Source organism: Anastrepha ludens, chromosome 5 (assembly GCF_028408465.1).
Source record: "Anastrepha ludens isolate Willacy chromosome 5, idAnaLude1.1, whole genome shotgun sequence".
NCBI classification, from domain to species: Eukaryota; Metazoa; Arthropoda; class Insecta; order Diptera; family Tephritidae; genus Anastrepha; species Anastrepha ludens.
This window is the reverse complement of record NC_071501.1, coordinates 67994131-68013117: the sequence shown is the minus strand read 5'-3', so window position 1 is coordinate 68013117 and position 18987 is coordinate 67994131. Positions and strand designations below refer to the sequence as shown.

At 37.9% G+C, this 18987-nt stretch overlaps 1 protein-coding gene across 3 annotated transcripts in view; it reads left to right on the top strand.

Annotated features, from left to right (window-relative positions):
* The first annotated feature begins 9869 nt into the window (after positions 1-9869).
* LOC128864380 (vesicular glutamate transporter 1) overlaps positions 9870-18987 on the top strand; it is a 42852-nt gene continuing 33734 nt past the window's right edge. The window contains exons 1-2 of one of the 3 annotated variants that reach the window (XM_054104014.1): positions 9870-9916; positions 10814-11015. The gene's annotated coding sequence lies outside the window, so the exon portion shown is untranslated. Of the gene's footprint in view, positions 10071-10567; positions 10731-10813; positions 11016-18987 lie in introns of those variants that run through there. The other 2 variants (XM_054104012.1, XM_054104013.1) reach the window with 2 other exon arrangements.

Genomic DNA, 18987 nt, shown 5'->3' with positions numbered 1-18987 from the left:
TGGCTCATTGCCGTCATTTATTGCGTTAATATGTATGTATGTAAGTATGTATGCGTAATTCTTGATAATAATCGGTCGCTAAGGATCGTCAATGCATTGATAGCACACTCTTACTTTCATAGTAGATGTACATGTATGTATGTATGAGAAATGTAGTCACCCTCTTCTACAATTATTTTCTGTTCGGTGGTGGCGGTTGTTCGCATCTATTTTTTTTACGCTACTTTCCTTTTATTTGTGAATAGATGCGCCAGAGTCATTTTATACTGTAGTATCTAAATTTGCATCTAAATTTAATGAATACAATGCTTTAGTCTTTTAGTGCGGCGTAATCGCTCTATCTGAAATTAACTAGAGATGAGCAGGCAACTTTATTGGTCAGCCTATATATTATCTCGGAACTGATAGGGCACTTTTTTGGATTTAGTGTCAATGTAAAGACATTCTTCATTCCATCAGCTGGTTATATTCGCCATAAATATTGCACAGAATCTTGCTCTATCCCTCTTTCGAACACTACAAGGGCTGATCAATCAAATGTCGTCGTCGAAGCTTCTGCGTCGCTTAAACGCAAAGGTCTGAAGAGAGACTTATGTATATAAAATTGTTTTTGTTCGACGGACTTTCGAGAAGACTTGACTGCCTGCTTAGTACAAAGTAGCACTTATAGAAAGAGATATTCTAATTATCATCCTCAAATAGGCGAAGCCCCCTACTACTTTAAAAGTGTAATAGTATGTGCCGAGGTACCTGGCTTCTTAACCAGTTGAGAAAAGCGAGGAACAAAATAAAGTAATTCAAATGTTGCTCGTATTATAGATCAATTTCCAAACTTTTCACGATTTCAGAAGTCTTTTAACACATAGTGAATGCCAAATTTAATTTTGTAGTTAAATCTACTATTTTCCCATATCACCTGTTAGCAGACCTGGCTGCCTTTAATATTGCTTTTTTCAAAGACTATTGTTTCGAGTCCTGAGTCAACTGTTATACAGAAATTTCGAAAGCATTTGATAGAGTATCGCGTGGAATATTAATTCAAAATCCTGAGTTCGTTGGATTCATATTTGTATATTATTGTTGTTATAATTGTTGGTGTTATTGCTAGCCCGTGCATTTTATCTTCCGGGGTACCACAAGGTAGCGTACTACTGTGGGCAAAAAGTAAGGTGAATTTGGTTGTAAAATGAAAAATCTTTATTTATTCTTGTAAATCAATTTCATCCCCTTCAAAATAATCCCCTTTCGATGAAATATACTTCTGCCAACGATTTTTCCAATCCCCGAAACATGCCAAATAGTCCATTTCCGGTATAGCCATCAGCACCTTCTCCGATTCAGCTTTTATCTCCTCAATCGACTCGAAACGCGTTCCCCGGAGTGGTCTCTTGAGTTTTGGGAATAGCCAGAAGTCACACGGAGCCAAATCAGGCGAATACGGTGGTTGCGGAACGATATGCGTGGAATTTTTGGCGAAATGGTCACGAAGAACGAGTGCAGTGTGAGACGGTGCATTATCGTGATGCAAAACCCAAGAGTTGTTGGCCCATAATTCTGGTCTTTTTAGACGAATTGCTTCACGTAAACGACGCATAACGCTCAAATACTATTCCTTATTAACAGTTTGGCCAGGTGGAAGGAATTCATAGTGCACCACACCACGAAAATCGAAAAAAACTGTCATCATGACCTTTATTTTTGAACGACTTTGACGTGCTCTTTTCGGTCTGGCCTCGCCTTTCGCACCATATTCGCTTGATTGGTCAGTTGTTTCAGGGTTGTAAGCATAAATCCAAGTCTCATCTCCCGTAATGATGCATTTGAGCTTGTCCTGATAGTCTGAAAGCATTGTTTCACACACATCAACGCGACGACTTTTTTCCAAGAAATTGAGAGTTTTCGGTACCAAACGAGATTTGACTTTTCGTAGGCCCAAATGGTCTTTCAAAATGGTTTTCACAGATCCTTCTGATATTCCGATCATATCAGTAAGGTCTTTAACAGTCAACTGACGATTTTTGAGCACTAACTCCTTCATTTTATCGACGTGTTGGTCATCTGTTGACGTCGATGGTCGTCCGGAGCGCTTCAAGTCATCAACACGTTCTCGACCCTCTTTGAAGTCTTTGTACCACTTATAAACATTTTTCTGCGACATGGTCGAATCACCAAATGCCTTCTGCAACATACTAAATGTGTCCGCAGCCGAAATTTCATTCCGCAAACAAAATTTAATGGCACTTCTCTGCTCAATCAAATCAGACATTGTAAAATTCGAAAAATGCTCTCTTGGTCGTTTGGTAAACACAAGCGTAAATATATTACTGATAATGACATTCACATGAAAGTTGGCCCAGATGTTATTAACAGTGCTGCCAACTCATGAAAAAAATAACTAGAGCGAAATTTTAATTCCGCGAACTTTGAGAAATAAATTCTCCTTACTTTTTGCTCTTACTTAGATCCACTTCTCTTCACATTTTTCATTAATGATATAAGTCGTTCACTTTCTTTTGCAAAATTTTTGCTTTATGTAGATGATTTGAAAGTTTTTTGTATAAATAAAACCATAGCTGAAGAAATTAGGCTTGAAGATGGTATTCATAGACTTCGCTTGTCGTACTTAAAGTCACGCCGCTCCTTGAATTTAGTAATTCTCTGCCTACCAGTTACTGTATATGTTAGAGGTTAAGGATGTGAAATATGCTGATGAGTTAGAAGGCCTAGGCGAACGATTTCTTTCAATAATCATATTAGCTAGTAATAACGTCAAATACGTATTATATTCTAGGCGTTTTCCAAAGCTTACAATTTCATGTAGGTATACGGCTGCCGCCGTAGCCGAATGGGTTGGTGCGTGATTACCATTCGGAATTCACAGAGAGGTCGTTGGTTCGAGTCTCGGTGAACGCAAAATTAATAAAAACATTTTTCTAATAGCGGTCGCCCCTCGGCAGGCAATGGCAAACCTCCGAGTGTATTTCTGCCATGAAAAAGCTCCTCATAAAAATATCTGCCGTTCGGAGTCGGCTTGAAACTGTAGGTCCCTCCATTTGCGGAACAACATCAAGACGCACACCACAAATAGGAGGAGGAGCTCGGCCAAACACCTGACAAACACCAAACATAATGTACGCGCCAATTATTTATTTTTTTTATACGGCTGCACTGAAGGCCCTGAAAACGCGAAGCAAACCTTAAAGATTGTTCAAGAATGTAAGAAGAAGCTCAATTCTGTCGCAAGACAAAACAGGCTTGTACTTTTATGGGTTCCGGGACACTCCGGGGTTCAAGGAAACGAAATCGCCGACGAATTGGACAACCGTGGATCAGCGGTGGCCCCACAGGGGCCAGATTCAATAATCGGAATCCGTTCCGCAGGAATCATGAATTGGATCAGCGATTATGTAGGTAATCTGCATAAAGAACGATGGTCGGGTCTAGAACGCTGCAGAACTGCAAAGTGTTTTGTGACAAGTCCGAACAGAAAACTGTCAAACTTTCTACTAAAACTTAGAAGGAAATACATTCGGTTGATGGTCGGCATCATTTCAGGATACAACCCATGGGGTCGGCACATGACCACCATTGGAATCATCGAGAACCCGGTATGCCTGTCATGCTTGGAGGAGGCGGATAGCACTGAGCACTTTCTCTGTGAGTGTCCTGCCTTTGCTAGAGCACGGCTACGAGTTTTGGGTTCCGATGTCATGAGAATGAGTAATATTCGTTCTCTAAAACTGGAGGATATTTACAGATTTACCAAAGAATCTGGAAAATTTTCACAGGACTAACTATATCTGTCTCTATTCTTTCTTATCTCTTTCTCTGATACTTTTCTCCTTTCCTCCTTGACTATCAACCCCCTTTCCAGAGCTTTAAATACAATGGGCTTTTTAGCCTGAGTGTTTTAGGAGCTACCATATATCCTGGTGCTCCTTGACTCGACCTTTTAAAATTTCAATTTCAATTTCAAGTTACTATATTTATCCACCCTATTTTTCTTATCCATTTATTCGGTAACATCTTGAGTAGGCGGTTTTTATTTGGTGGTCATTTATATTAATCGTCATGGCACGCTTGATAGAATGCATGCTTATAGTTTTTCTTAAGGTTGCCCTTATTTCATTGAACTTTTCAGACCCTGCACCAACATCCAATGTGAGTATTAAAAAATGTGAAAAGCAATTACGGTAGCAATTGATAGTGTGGCATGAACACACTAGCCACGACAACGCCCATTCAAACCTTTGTCGTGATTTGGGTTCCGGTACGCGATTGTAATGCAGACCGGAATTAAATAAAAAATATTTGCAGTATCGTCACAGGAACTCTAGCATTGCATTGTAGATGTAATTATCATCTTACTAACCTGGGAATATACACCAATGAACTTCTGGGTTCTGTATGGAGGACGATGAAACCACCAAACAAACCGCCGCCTCCGAATCAGAAATAAACTTTTTTCATAATTTGGAGTTTCATGCTCTCAGTAGATTTCGAACATGAGTTCTACCGAGCGGTAGTAATGCACAAACTCATTCAGCTACGGTGTAGAGAATACACATAAGCTTTCGCTGGTTATCAAGCTGCGTATCTTTTTGAATTGTGAAAGTGTAGAATATAAATATCGCAAAACTTTCGGAGCACTTGCAATTAAGGTTTTATGGACTCGACTTTTGCAGCTTCCAAATTTCTCTAACAGTATAGAAATATAAATTATAAATAAGTTAGAATTTGCTGCTCACAAAAGTGGTTTGTTTCTGACTGGTAGTAGTGTATAAATATATGTAAAGGCTTTTTAATATTGGACATAGATTCTACCAACTTTCGAGGAAATTCGGCAGGTATTTTTTCCCTACTTCTCGAACGAAACAGCCTTAAGGTAATTTGTGTTCCGCACTTTATCCTCTAAATAGTCTAAAGATTTCTATAAGGTTTATATCATGACTTTGGGGAGGTGTTTACAAATGCTTTGTGTTGAAACGTACCCACATTTTTACTTCAAAAGATATACGCTTGGGAGCGTTATCGTGTTGAAATAAAAAACTCGTTTCTTCACATGTACCATTATTCCGCACTGGAATGTAAATTTCCCTTGAGAATGGACAAATAAAGATGATTATCCATCGAGCCATTTATAAAAACTAGATTTCCGACTTCTTGTGCTGCAACCCTAAAACATGGTAGAACCTTCGACGTGAGTATTAGTGTATTTAAGATTTTTAATTTGCTGCTCTTCATTTCCCTTCGCCATTCCATACGGCGACTATCTGATCCAAAAATCTTAAACTTGCTTTTGCCACTAAGGACTATGATTACTGGACGGTGGATACTATTACTCTTGAGTACACCTCGAACTATATCTGACATCGAATTACTGAGGAAGGCTAATCAAGGCAGAAGGAAATGGCAATAGACCGGCCACAGCCACTGAGGAAGAGTGACGGCAACATCGCTAAACAGACGCTGAAATTAAACCCCTTTCCAACAGACAAGACGAAATGTAGGGAGATCACGAACCATCTGACGCCGTACAACGGAGGTGAAAATGAGGTCTTTAAATAGGACTTGGAATGATCTTGGAGCCCTTGCCACGAAACCGTGTTCGATTGCGAAGAGGAGTTGTCGACGCCGTATGCTCCAACTAGGAGTTAGGGCATCCTCAATGTCGATTCAGTAGCAGCAATCATCCGCAAACGCAGCACAAATCATGTTCTCTGTTTGACGAATCATACATACGGTTGATTCTCACCGCCCATCTCGCGTATTCTCAGTGCCTATCAAAATTCACAAGGCCAATGACTAAAAGCCTGTAGATTAAATCTGGCGAGTCCTTGTTGGTATTTGCTGGTACAAATAAAAATTGATTCAGCCCGATGAACGGACAGATAGATTAATTTTAACTGTGCAAAGACAGTTATTAACTCTCAGCTATAAATATACCAACTAAAAATAAGTACAGCGTTTGAAGCTTTTGCTCTGTTAAACTATAGGCAGCATACAGATGTAATATATAAATACATGAATACATAGGTGTAGCTGTAAAAACTACTTTATATGCAATTGTCTTGTTTGGCAGCCTGCACACACGTAGACACAAGTTGTAAAAATCTGTAAATGCAAGCCCATAAAACATGAAAGTAGCCATAAAAAGTTAAAAATTTCCAATATATTCACATCACAAAAAACATAAGTTACATAAATCAGCAGAGGGAGGGAGATCCGAATTCAAAATGGCCGATACAAAAATCAAGAAGAGCCAAGCCATACAAACAAACAGGCACGCATTATATGACTTCTGTTCAAAAAGTACCAGGAATTTCTCATTTAAATGCAGCGCGCTTTAATACGAGTACGTGGAACTTTTGAGCGCACCTATCAAATAATGTGTGTGGTCTTTTTAATTTAAAATTAATTTAGTGTCCTTTTGAGGATGATCTTCATCGCTGAGAGCAAAGGAATAATTTCTATTTTTTCCTCAATGTCAATTGATGGTTATTCAGGTAAATAAATAAGCAGCAGTGCGAGAGAAAAAAACATTTTCGGTAAAACGAACGTTGTTGACGGTTTTATTTCCCCGAAGTCACGTGAAAACTCGACCACAAGATGAGTAAAAAATACTGCGGATGTAACTTGGATGAAAATTCAGCGGATAACATTTCTAAATATTCCCCTTATAAGATGTTCTACAGAACATCTTTTGATGGTACCGAATATTTTTGAAAAAAATTTAAGTCTTTCAACTGACAGAAAAATACCAAATATATTGGCGCCCATTGATTTACTTCCATTAAAATTAACCGGTAGGCCAGTGTTAGCAGAAAATCTTGAAGAAATAAAATGTTTACTATCTTATACGAGCATTTCTCTAATCTTTCAGAATTTTTAAATAAATTTTAAGAATCTAAAAGTCAATAAAGATTAAAATGAATTACTTTTAAATTGGAGAATAGGGAATCGTATGAGAAATGATATGAAATTCCTTCAATATAATCAATTGCCAGTCGTTGAGGGGAAATGAAAATAATATTGACTATCTTGTGAATCAGAAGATGTATTTAATTTTATTTTTAAGAGAAACTTTTTCGAAGATAAGTCGGATAGGAGCAATAGTATTAGAAATTTAAAGCTGAGCGCGTTGCCTGCTCGAAGTATAAGCATATAATAAAGTATATAAGAATAGGTACGAGGTGGTTTTGAGATATGTTGATTGTGATGAAATTGATTTTTAAGGATTTATGCCACTTTATTTCAGAAGCGAAATTGAGATTTAATGAAAAAAGAGAAAAATAAAAACAAAAAGAAAATAAAGATTATAAAATACAAAATCAAAGCTTTAAAAATAAAAGTTAGGATAAATTAATAGAATATGGAATATGTATTGTGTCGTATTGTTCATCAACTAATTCTTAAACTTTTTTGTATATTAACTTTTAAATTTATATTGTTAAATAGTCTCAGAAGAGACGTAAACAGGATTTGTGTTATTTTTTAACTGTTGTTTTTTTTTCGTTCGTTTTGTTTTTGGTTCAGTTAAGCTTTTGTTTTGTTATGGCAAGACGAAATATTTTGGCACATCACACTCAAAAGAGTAGTAGCGGCATTCTTTGAAGTGGAAGCTCTATCAGAGCTCTGCAGTCATCAAAAATACTGTGAAGATTTTGAATAAGCTGGCCTTATGGGTTAAATAGCCCTGCCATACCTCATCTATATATAAAAAATTCATGTTTAATAGAGGCTCCGCACAATATTTGTCATACGCCACCGATAGATGAACCGGTTTATTAAAGAAGATGTTTCTCGGAGTGGCCTGAATGTGGATGGAAATGGATTTAATCTATTTAATCAGAAACCGGAATGTTTCATTATAAATTCAGTTTTCTTCGATTAAAAATTTAATTTTTTTTTCGCCATAGAAAAGAGTGCATATCCTATTCAATAAACGTCTCGAAGAATTTATCTTCACGGACGATTCCAAAATAAACTGTTGAGTAAGTGCGGGAAACTATTGCGCTTGTGAGTCTACTTGATTTGAAGATAATATCAGCCATTTGCGAGGTTGTAAAATTGTTCTACCCTGACTCTAGTTCAGAATTAGCATTGCTACCTTTTCGACCAAGTAGTAAGCAATCTGGGTCTCTGGTAGCATAGGGCCTCGACAAGACTATTCTATCATTCACGGTGCTGGGCCAATGTTTTTTCGCCGCCCCATATGAAGTCAGCTAACTCGCGCAACTTCGACCATCTCCAAGTATTCTTTATAAACGTGTAACCTCGCTCTGTAATAATGTCAAAAGCTTTGTAAAGGTGTGCCGGGGTAAATTACGGACTTAGCTTTTCGGAAAACCAAGGAAAAGTTTTCCATTTATGGGAATAATTGCAGGTGAACTGGTCCTAAACAATTCAACTGTAGATGCCACTTAGGCAAAATAGGGTATGTAGGGGATTGTGGCCTTCCTATAGCTGTGAACGATCTTCAACTCTTTATTGTGAAAATGGGTAAGAGGAACGAATGCCGATTAATCGTGACTTTAAAAGGGTGCTGCGTCGGGAGCACAACATCCACAGCAAATTGTTTTTGTCTTTGTTTTATATTTCAGTTATATGTATTTACGTTTATTGAAAAGACCTTGTTTGAATTATTTGGTGTTTTAATCACTAGTTACATCAACCAACAAACTATTAGTTTGTTCAGAAGTTTTTGAGCGAGAATGTTCGCCGTATACCCTAACCGCAACAGCTCGACAAAGTTCCACTTAACTATGTGATCAAGGAAACATTAATACGCTTTCCAAGCTCTATTTTCACTAGACTTAGTTCCGTGAAGCCCCTTCGTGTTACCACAACGCACATGACGCAAAAAGTTTTAAGATGATTTAGACGAAAAAGCAGAATTTGCAGAAGGTGCTGAAGGTGATTGAAAAATCAGCCCTTGAAAAATGTTTTGAGGAATGAAAAGAGGGTATGAAAATGTGTATTATGCATTGGCTACAATGGCGTTTAAATTAGATAAAAGAGATTGACAAACTGCGCACACTTTTCGAACAGAAGTTATACTGGAAGTGGGGAAAAATAAACAAATACAGCTAGAGCGGAACTAGAAGTCAGACTCAGGAATGAGCGAGCGCTAAAATGTTGTGAAAAACAATGGAATTTCATACCATATATCAGTGCCAAGCAGTAGAGTGGCATGAATGGCGCTGGAGCTGAAACAATGCGAATTGCTTGGCAACAAAATAACTATGTTTCACGCACGATTGCCCTTCAATGGAGCTGGGCGAAGTGTGGAGCACAAACATTTATCTTATATACGCTTATGCAAGCGCCATACTTATACAGGAAAGCTGTATATGTGTGTACTTATGTACGTGCCCACATTCATCGTTGTGCGTGTGTGTGTGTTTTGATTTTAGCGACGCAGCTCCACCTTGTCGCGTTTCTGATTGGTCAGTTAAGCAGGTGGCAGCCCACACTACAGCACAATGAGTGTGATTCGCTATGTACGTGTGAGTTTATGTATGTGCCGAATATCATACTGAAACAATTGAAACTGTTGCCTGTGCGCAAGCCACCCTCGCCAGGCACACACACACACACATCCGCATAAGCACAAGCTTACCCCAGCCTGATGTGTCTGTGTGTGTGCATGCAAATAGCAGGCAGTGAAAATTCCTTAGCATCACAGCAACGAAGGAGCCAGTACAGCTTTTCACCACACTAGCGCTGCACTGCTCTTACTAACTGGCGATAGTAGGATACGCACTGGTATTGCGGTGAATTTCTTATGCCCACTGAGATGGTCCATGGCTATGGCGCAACCATGTGAGGCCCAAAAGGATACTGAGGCTAGTTCTTCGTGCGTAGTCCTGCTGTGTGGTGTGAACGGTTGAAGCGGAGATCTCTTAACGAGAAAGTTAGTGTTCAGAAAAAAATATAATATACAATACACATATATTAATTAATTTAATTAAAGAAAAAAAAGTATACCAAGTGCTAGGAAATATTAAACGCGAAGTGCTTGCGCAGAGAAAAAGTTTGATAAATAAAAATATCAACTCATGCAAAAGGTCCATTGAGGTCCTTAAAAATTTTCACTTTCACAGCTCGATAAAATAGCTCTCTATATGCAATACATACATATATATTTATATACTCTATACGCGCAGCCATGTCTATTGGAATGCAGACTTCCATTGCGCTCAGCTAATGTTCCAGTGCATTGTATTTTTAGCAACTAGGGACCTGCAGCCGAACTCGCTGCAACGTGCGCCTAGCGTGTGTGAATGAGACCAACTGTACATAAATCACGACAATCCACGAAATTCCTAACCATTCGTCTCTCCCCTGCATATTCCACATTCCACCCACACGCAAATCTATCATTTCCCTCTCTCTCTCTCGTTTCCCCTCCCACTGCATCTATGTGGCTTAAGCTGAGATTGCTTCTTTGTATGCATACAGGCGTAAATTCTGCATTGTCTGCAGAAAGCTGCCTCGATCTTTTATTTGGCTGGACTGCAATCATCATTCGCAGCGCACACAGTCCTCAGATAGAGTTCCAAACGCGTCGCTCGCGCAGCTAAACGCTCCGTTTGCGAGGTGTCGCCACTGCTGCTGTCGAACTTTTAAGTTCTTTTCAGTCTAAATTTTCTGTTTGATTTTTTCCGGTTTATTTTCGAGATTTTATTTGACTTTTATTATGTGGATTTGTGCGTGACAGTCGTGGGGTTTGTGGCGTAGCACAAAAGCTTGTGTTTTTTTTCGGTCAACAATAATACAATTTTACTAAAATTTCAATCGATTTTCGCAGCGACACCCATTTAAAACTACGGCGCCAGTATATCTTATCAATAATTGTGTCAATGTACCTTGTTTGTGATAAATCTTAAGTGAACATATTTTTTCGTCTCTCACAAAACAAAATTGATTAAAAAATTAATAACAAAATAAAAATAAATTGGTTTTGGATTACGTAAGGCAAGCGCTGAAAATGGATTATGTAAGACTTGCATGTAAGTATTGGTTTTTCTTAAACATAACAAAGAAATTTGCAAGGTTGACAATTCAGTAAAAAATCATAATTCAATATTTTTGTATGCTTGTTTACTTTAGTAGTAGGAGTAATGGCCTATTTCCAGCGAGTTTTAACTGCGGTTTACCCATAACTAAATATATTTAAGTATCGTACTCAATTTCCATGGAATTGCTTTTGTAGCAATGCGTGTTAACTCACTTTCAGAGTGAAGTTAACTCGAGTTATCTGGCCAAACAGAAAGTGTTATGTTAACGGTAATATCGTACAGATTTTGTGTAACATACTTTCAGGCGTAACCAGGGCGATAATAAAAGTACAAGTAAAAGTGAAAAATTATATAAGTTTAGTGTGGCAAAACTTTCGTGCAGAAAATTACTTTTTCCATTATTTTCAGCATAGATCTCAATTTTATATAATAAACGAAGTAAATACTACAATAATTTAAAAACGGCTAAAAAACCAACCAAAAGCCTGAAACTTGCTTTGCTGTTTGTCCCTTTTCACATAAAAATGCAGGCAGCTCTATTCTCAACAAACTTCAAATGAAAACAAAAAAAAGCTCTTTGCGTTAACTCCATTCCTGTACAAATGCTTGGTACTCATGGAACTTAACAGAGCTCTTCGATGCAGTTAAACACTTGCTGAAAATAGGCTATAAGCCCTCCGACAATTGGCTGAATTTAACTTCAACCATTGAGTACCTCGGCTAGCCATGCAGTTGCTTTTACTGCCAAACCAGTTTGGCAAGACCAGATTAACGTTTTCTGGCTCTTTCTTACCAGTGACTCTGCCGCATGTCTCTTAAAGGTTGTATCATTTCTAAATTATACGCAAAGCACCGGTCTGTAAGACATCTGCCAAAGGAGGGCTCACGTAAAAAATATCTCTGCGATGAATTTGACAGAGCACTTGCGGCGACTGGATGCTAATGTAGGCGCTACAAACAACAGTTATATAGGGTCCGCCATATAACTTTACGGAATGAAAAATGCTCTAAAAAAGAAACTACTCAATATTTTTCCAAACTGTTTTTTTATTTTGAAGTACAATCCTTCCGGTTAATGATGGAACACAACTTCATCCATATGGCTGCCTCGGCTAGCCATGCACCATCCCATACGATCGGTCCAATTTTTCAACACATTTTCGATTGTATGCGGCTGTATTTCAGCTATGACATCGCGTATGTTGGTCTCGGCCACAGCAGCAATATTTTCGGGTGTGCGCACGGTTTTTGGTCGGTCACGCGTTGGTTTGTCAATAAGCAACCCAGTTTCCTTACTTTTTTCGCAAAATAACGCACATACGCTTCATTCGGTGCTTTTCTTCTTCCCATTGCCGTACGTAATTTTCGTACACATTCTGCAACATTACCATGATTTTCAAAGTAATGTAATATTTCCCAGCGGTCTTTGAGCGTATACACAACCATTTTCGTTCAGCGGAAGAATAAAACTAATTTTCTGTCAAATCAGATGACAGCTAAGAGTTACCATTCTTCAAATAATACCTAGTTCAAATCCGTAACGATAGATGGCGGGCACTATATAAATAAACTTGGAATCGTATAAAATCAAATTTATTCTTTACAATCTCAATAACCATTTGTGCTCATACCTACAGTATAGTCGACACCGTTGTTGGCATATTCCTCTTAGGTTCTTTTTGTTTGAATGTCACGTGTGCAAGATTCCATCTTGAAACTAATACGTCTTGGGCTGCGCCTAAAGGTGTCATGCAGTTTTTCGAAATATCTTAATTCCAGTGCCACTTAGTGAATCCATTTTGTGTTCAGATATTCCTTTCCTTGTGAAACATCCATCAAAATCGGTTCAGCCATTTTGAAAATTAGCCTGAATTCTTAGGATTTTTGTGTAATACCGGTACATGGACAGTCATTGTAATTTTATTTATTTGGAAAAAATAAAGCAAAATCTTATCTAACCATCTCTGATATTTTTCTCATTTAATTGAAGAAGATTAGAGGAAACCAAAATACAAATTTTGTTTTAGATAAATATTGATTTTAGCTATTTTAGTGACCTCCAAATACTCATTTTCCGTATTTTTATTTTGTGAGCTGAAGGCCGGTTTAACAATGAATCGACAAATTAAATTATTACTATTATTTATTTGCCATTGTTGATTGATTTAGATTTCATCTTCAGAAACTCTTGGCTGAGTCTAGGCACCTTGACACCTTGACCTGACGATCTTTGTGCTCTCTACTCATCACAGTACCTAACATTAACCTAGTAAACCTAAGATGGGGATGGCTAGAGCTGGGTGTATGTGTATTTCTTCCAGCCACCTCCGGCCGAGATTTCTAACCTTTTTCTCGCTATAGAATCACTTTCGAGAAGAGAGTGTCTGTTGGAGTTAGATCATATCACAAGCCTGTGCAGTTGGCTGTGCATTAATTAAAATTGATGTTTTATTATTTAGCTGGCCTTGAGCTCATGAAATAAAATTATATTTTGACTAATTAAAGTTGCGGCCGCCGTAGCCGAATGGGTTGGTGCGCGACTACCATTCGGAATTCACAGAGAGAACGTAGGTTCGAATCTCAGTGAAACACCTAAATGAAGAAAAAGTTTTTTCCAATAGCAGTCGCCTCTCGGCAGGCAATGGCAAACCTCCGAGTGTATTTCTGCCATGAAAAAGCTCCTCACAAAAATATCTGCCGTTCGGAGTCGGCTTGAAACTGTAGGTCCCTCCATTTGTGGAATAACATCAAGACGCACACCACAAATACGAGGCATTATGGCATTTTCCATCACTTTGGCCAAAACTTCCGGCGATAGGTCCTCACATTCTTGACGGATATTGTCTTTAAGAGCTGCAAGAGTCTGAGGCCGCTTGACATAAACCCGCGACTTCAAAAAGCCCCACAAAAAGAAGTCTGGAGCGGTCAAATCAGGCGATCATGCTGGCCAGTGCAAATCGCCAAAACGGGAGATTAGGCGCCCGGGAAATGCATCCTTCAACATATCGGTTGTGGCACGTGCAGTGTGTGCCATTGCACCGTCCTGTTGGAACCACATGTTTTCCAATCCCAATTCATCAAGTTGCGGCAAAAAGAACTCATTGATCATTGCTCTGTAGCGCTCACCATTCACAGTAACCGTTTGGCTCGCGACGTCTTCGAAAAAAAAAGGTCCGATGACTCCTCCAGCGAAAACAGCACACCATACAGTGACTTTGAGCGGGTGCAATGGCTCTTCGTGGGTTACACGCGGATTTTCAGTGCCCCAGAAGCGTAAATTTTGCTTATTTACGTATCCGCTAAGATGGAAATGGGCCTCATCACTCATGATTATTTTTGATGAAAAATCATCTTCCTCTTGGTGGTGATTAAGGATGGCTTGAGTGTATGTTAGACGCGATTGGCGGTCAGCAGCTAACAGCTGATGCACCCTCCGGACTTTGTACGGAAACATCTTCAAATCCTGTACCAAAATTCGCTGTAAAGACCGTCGACTGATACCCATTTGCGTGGCACGTCGTCTGGTCGATGTCGACGGCGCTTCCATGACATCCTCGGCTGCAGCAGCAATATTCTCTACAGAACGGCTACTCCGCAGTCTGCCACGCCTGGCAGCATCTTGTGTTGTGCCAGTCTCTTCGAGGCGAGCGGCTAAACGTCGCAGTGTTTCACCAGTAGGCGTTAGACGGCGAGGAAATTTGCGACGGAATTCACGTTGTGCCAAAGTCACCGACCGATTATTGGTCAAATAAATAGTCAGTAATATTCCGTGTTCTGGAGCAGTGTAGCATAACATTGTTTATTAACGTGTATTTCGCATGTGTTTACTACACAAATGTCAAAACAGAACTGACATTAGGGGCCAATCGCAAAATGTTTAGCATTTTCTGATAGGAGGATTACTTTAGCGCCACCTGCTATAATTAAAGTTATTCAATTACATCATTCAGCAATTTCGTGCTCACCAAGGCACATTGAATCGAGAGTATCAGTAAAGCAGATGATTTGATTTTTTTTAATTTTGAGTATTTAGTCTCTCAATTTAAAATTTTTTGTTTGCTAAGATAACTATTACCATCAATCTTTGTTTATAAATTGTGACATTGTAGTGACCAGAAGCGAAAAGAAAATACATTGCTCTTGTTGTTTTGGCTCTACTGCTACTAGCTGTTCAATGTGACTTGGTGCTTACAGAATTTCTAGTTCTTGAGCGTCCCATAGATGAATTGATTTATTGACCAACTAGTTGAACAACTTTTTATTAATTTATTTAACCAAAATCAGAACAAACATTTAATAGAAATATAAATATTTTAAAATTTTTAAGATTAAAAAGTACAATTAAATATGAACATAAAACCATTAAATTGCTAAAGACGTAAACAAGTTAAAATTGAATTTTGACGAAATGAATTATTATAAAAGTAAAATAACAAATATTAACGAAATAATATTTATAAATTAAATTTTTTTACTTGCGTTTGAAATACCTGTTTGGCCCAGAAAGGACCAAGCCCAAAACGATTGAGAGAAAAGGAAAGTCAGGTAACGTTCTAACGAGTGACGCATTAGCACTAAATAATGCCCTAATAAAGACAACGCGAAAAATCTTAAAACGGCGAAAATTTCTGCAAATCATATCAAACTGTATTCTTTCTAGAAGAACCGGATTGTCAACTTCACCAATAACGAGATCAAAGATAGTGCCTGAAGAATTCCTCTGTCACTTAATAGGAAAGACTAATCAATCGATAGCCATATTCGTATGATGGTTTCGGGTCTGAGAAATTGAATGAATGTAGTGTAAAACGCGAAAAATGTTTTGAACCCTCTCCACTCGATTTATATGGACTGCATGATAAGGTCTGCAAATAAAGCAGCTTAATCTAATTTGGACCAAACATACGCAGAGTAAATATCTTAAGGGTATATGAGTCAGTGTTCGCCGATTTTCGGCTTTTTTGGGCCTGGTTCTCTTGGAGTCTTCCATTGAGACGATTGGGCTTTGGTTTCGATGTCATAACCATATACCCAGGAGTCGTCACCAGTTATGACACGTTTAGGAAAATCTGGATTATCGTTGACGTCTTTCAACAATTCCTGAACGATACTCATGCGACGTTGTTTTTGGTCATAATTCAGCAATTTTGGAAGGAACTACGCTGCCATATGCTTCATGCCCAAAATTTCCGAAAAGATTGCATGGCATGAGCCAACCGATGTGTCGACCTCCTCAGCAACTTCTCTAATTATGATTCGACGATTCTCCATAACAATTTTCTTCACTTTCTCTCTCTTGTTGATGTGCTGAGGCGCCCAGAGCAAGCGTTGTCATTCACATCTTCTCGACCTTCTGTGAAGAGCTTGTACCACGTGTAAACTTTAAACTTTTTTTTGCCTCAGACTACTGTCACCGTATGCCACTGTCAACATTTCAAGTGTTCTTGAGCACTTAATTCCATTTTTTACACAAAATTTGATGTAACTTCTTTGATCCAGTTTTTCGATAGCAGAAAATTACCGAATACGCAAAACATTTGTCTTATTTGTGCCTCTCACAAACGAACTAAAAGCACGTTCACAATGCAGTAATTACCAATACGTCCAGAAAAATTACTCAACCCGTTCACATATAGCAGATTACTCGCAAAATTGACAATCAGCTGTCAAGACTGTTTTGAAAGGTTTTTCTTCATAGAAATTGGATTGGTGGAATATTTTGGAGTTTTTGGTGTCTGGTTCTTAAATTTTCGAGCCGTTGTTCTTAAAGCAAATCTCTCTAAGCCCTCTTCTCAGCAAGAACACAAAACCAATTTTTGGTACAAATGTTCCAGTCGTTGTGCTGAGAGACTAAGCAATTCGCTTTCTTGTGAAGGGTCATCGTTACAACTTAACGGTCAGATGTAGCAAAACGGCTTTTGATTACCAGCTTTCCAAGTTTAAGAGAGTAGTAGAGAATGCTTTCGGTCAGTTGAAAGAAGCAGAAAAATGTATAAGCCAAACAAATTTCGAATTCGAATTTCAAATGGGAGGTTTTATCGAAAAAACTGAAAAGTTAGATAACGCAGACCTTGCAACTACAAAACCATACTCTCTAGGACTAATCAGATGTTTAACGTTAAAATATAACTTGTCGTTAACAACACAAGCAAAGAGTTTAGAGACAGCCGATAATTTGGAAATTGGTTTGTGTTTCGCAATATCGCTCTAATTGCCGCTTTTGCTAATTGGAGTGACTTTTTTTCTTTTTTTATATCTCCCCTTTATTTATTACAGTCTGTTATATATTAACAATATGTAATTTTTGTACAATTAAGGTCTATTATGTTCTTTTACTGTGAATCTATTATGTTCTTTTACTGAATCTGTTATTATTATTATTGTTTTTTGTGATTACACTGTAAATCTTATAGTTAGATCAGTCGGTGTGAGTCGCTTTAATCTTCGTTTGATATTTTCTGCTGGTGCTATTCTACGCAGTTCTTCGTTTTGGTGGACTGACAGTCGCTGTGTACTCGTATGCTTAGTGCTACATTTTGTGATTGTTTCTTGGATAGTGTCTACGTTTAAGTCACGATGTATGGCTTATGTGGAAATAAACCAACCAATTCGTAATAATTTGGATTGTGTTCGCTGTATGAGCTGAATATTTGTGTTTTTAGCCGTTTCCCATATTTCTATTCCGTATTTCCAGATAGGAGTAATAATTGTTTTGTATATAGTCACCTTATTATAAAGTGATAGTTTTGATGCTCGTCCGATTAGCCAACTTAATTGCCGGTACTTATTCTTGATTTGATTTCTTTTGTTAATGATATGCTGCTTCCATGTTAGTTTTTCGTCAATAGTTATTCCAAGATATTTTGCTGCTGGGTAGATTTTTATTTTGTTGTTTTTTAAGGTAAGATTATATTTTGATGTCTTTTTGTTTGTATATATAACTTGTATAGTTTTGTCTTTATTAACTTCTATACCCGATTCGTCAAACCAATTTACTGTATTGTTTATTAATTTTGAAGTGTAAAGGTCGCCAGTTTTTCGTCATTGTTTGATGCCATTAATACAGTATCATCCGCGAACGTTGCTATCATTGTATTATGTATTATGTATGTTGTCGGAGTTGGCACATCTGCGGTGTATATTAGATATAAAAGAGGACCTAATACACTGCCTTGCGGTACTCCAGCTGTCATTGGTAGAATATCGGAATATTCGTCTTCATATCTTATATAAAATTTTCGATCAGTTACGTAGCTCTTCAAAAGTTCAAAGTAGTTTTTTGGAAAGATTCGTTTGAGCTTATGCAAAAGTCCTTTATGCCAAACTTTATCAAAGGCTTTTGCAATGTCTAGGTATACAGCTACACAATATTTTTTGTCATTCATATCGTTAAGTATTTTGTTAGTAACCCTGTGGATTTGTTGGACTGTTGAGTGTTGCCGTCTAAATCCGAATTGTGGCTTGATATCACTTTTTTTGCTGTCAAAATTGGTTCTAGTCGGTCGAACAATATTTTTGACTGAAGTGAGCTTTCAATCACTCAGACGTATTCCTTCAGCCAAGGATTTATTAAAAATTAGAAAGAGCGCCAATTTTTAAGCAATGTTATAGAAAGACCATCGACATTCGATTGAGAAGTGTTTTTAATCTTTAACAATCCCTCAGTGATATCATCATTTGAAAGAACAAGTGAACCGAAGTCGACTGCAATTTTCGATTGGCTGCGAAATATTCTTCCGGAATATCTTCATCAGCCAGGAAGTTAGATGAGAAAAAATCCGCAAGTAAGTTTGCTGCATCACTGACAGAGCAAGAAGCAACGTCTTTATAAAAAACAGTATTAGGAATACAATAAATCTTTTTACTCGATTTAATATACCGCCAAAAATTCTTCGGATTCCTTCCAACGAAGTTTATTGCACGTCAATGTACCTATAAATACAACATGTAAATGTACGAGTTG